The 2,017-nt window shown below is 33.4% G+C and overlaps 1 long non-coding RNA gene across 1 annotated transcript; it reads right to left on the bottom strand.

The window, feature by feature from the left end:
- Positions 1–282: 282 nt before the first annotated feature.
- On the bottom strand, positions 283–1,716 carry LOC149535436 (uncharacterized). The gene is made up of 2 exons (XR_016357052.1): positions 1,207–1,716; positions 283–821 (listed from the first exon to the last, which is right to left on the bottom strand). It is a non-coding gene; the product is annotated as an uncharacterized LOC149535436 (long non-coding RNA).
- Between the last annotated feature and the right edge of the window lie 301 nt (positions 1,717–2,017).

A 2,017-nucleotide genomic window follows, 5' to 3' on the forward strand; every position in this document is an offset into this window, starting at 1 on the left:
CCCTGAAAAAAGTTTTTGGAACCAAGAAACTCATTTCCAAGCTGCCATACTATGAAACTTCTGCCTTGAAGAAATGGTGACAATCACAAATTGATCAATTGTCCCTATGATTTAAAGATTGCATGCAATGCAACCTTCATAAAATCATATATCACAGTTTTAGTTATTTAGACATGGAACAAGATGTATCATTGTCCTCAGTTGAATCATATCAACTGAGCTATTGGGTTTTTCTCTAACCAATCTACTATGACTTTGAGTGTGGCTCATTTCCAACAAATATTATTTCTAAATCTTGTAGAATTTTCTGCCATTAAATACAATTTGATAGATTACAGAATGAAATGGCAGGCTGCTGCCATAAACTGAAGGATCATTTGGTATGTATTCTATATCTATATTTATAGAATCTATGGTTTTCTATTTTCAATCTATTTGATCATAATCATATCAACTGAGCTATTGGGTCTTCATTGCCCCATCTATTATTGATTTGGGTGTGACTTATTTCCAACAAATCGAATTTCCATGTGCATGTCAATAAAATAGTTATCCACTAGATATGATTTCAGGAACTACAAATGGAATGGCATTCTGTTGTGGCCCAATGAGAGTTCATTGAAAATTCAGATGTAAGATCATTGGTTATTAGGAAAGATTGATCGTACATCGAACAGGAGGATGGACTCAAAGAAACAATTTCTGGGAAGCAGCTTCTCCGAAATCCCATGTCATCAAGACCAAGTCCATCCAGGTCCTTTCTCTGGACAAAAGGAATACATGGTATTCAAGATTTTGCCTTCTTTTGTCCTCACTTCCACCTGCAGTTCCAGATGCAGTCTATAAGAATTCCCTTTAAGAATCTTCAACAAACCAATTCATATTGATTCCTAAAGGCTTGACAAGCTAATAAAAGTTTTCATTGTGAAACAAGATTTTAAAGAACAAAATAAAATAAACTAATAAGAAAGTAACATGTATTATGAACATATCTCGTTCTTCATAGTCCTGCTAAAAAGTGTTTATCTACTTTAAAAACCAAATATAAATCTAAAGTTCTGATAAGAAAATCCTATTTAATCAAAAACATGTATAATAGAAATTGTCATAAACCTCCAGCTCTGATGAAAAAGCTATGCTTGATAAAAATTTGCATAAATCCAAAAAAAATACAAAGCCAAAATATTTTTTTCTTTTCTCACATACATTCTCATCCTTCAAATGGCTGAACGATAGCAATGAAGAGCAATAATTTTCTATTAAATAATGCTGAATCGGCCTTGAATGATAGGAGAGATGAAGCCTCTTGAATGGGCCTTCTTGACTACAACCACCACCATCATACACTGCACAATAAACCCTAGCAAATGGAGGCATGTTGTGAATGTATGAGATTCCTGGATAGGCAAGCAAAGATTTTATAAAGCCAGGCAGAGGAAGATGAGGACAATTGACAGCTGTTTACTACCTATTTGCCACCTTCTCCTTGGGAGAAGCGTTGTTTGTTTAGATTTGTTGTAATTTTCTGTTTTTAACATTTTCTATATTCTATTCATCATATGATTGAGAATCCTCCTTCAAGTACACCTCGTGTTTACTGCATTCCATCAGCTCACATGATGTTCTCCTACAGAAATAAGCATCATTTTTTCAGTGTGAGTGCATCTGAATTCGGGCATTTATAGATAAAATTCCTGCTTACCCTTTCAAAGTAAATTAGGCTCCATATGTTTAGATGGCTGAAAGTGAGATATCAAACACAGTCGGTTAGTAAGATAAAAGATCAACTAGGTATACAATTATGTTGCAGCAGTTCCTTCAAGTAAATTGTGGTCCCATTTTTCAATCTCAAGTTTTTCACAATCTATTAGACTACATTTTTCAGCTAATAATGTTTTGAAACATAAAATACTTCATTTGCTAACAATTGTTGAAAAAATTATTTTGGTAAGCGATATTTTCCACCAATTTTTTTAAAAATATGACATACTTCTGGAAAAACCTGTTTGAACTACTG

This window comes from Cupressus sempervirens, chromosome 10 (genome assembly GCF_028749045.1).
Source record: "Cupressus sempervirens isolate cs-2001-9-10 chromosome 10, ASM2874904v1, whole genome shotgun sequence".
Lineage (NCBI taxonomy): Eukaryota > Viridiplantae > Streptophyta > Pinopsida > Cupressales > Cupressaceae > Cupressus > Cupressus sempervirens.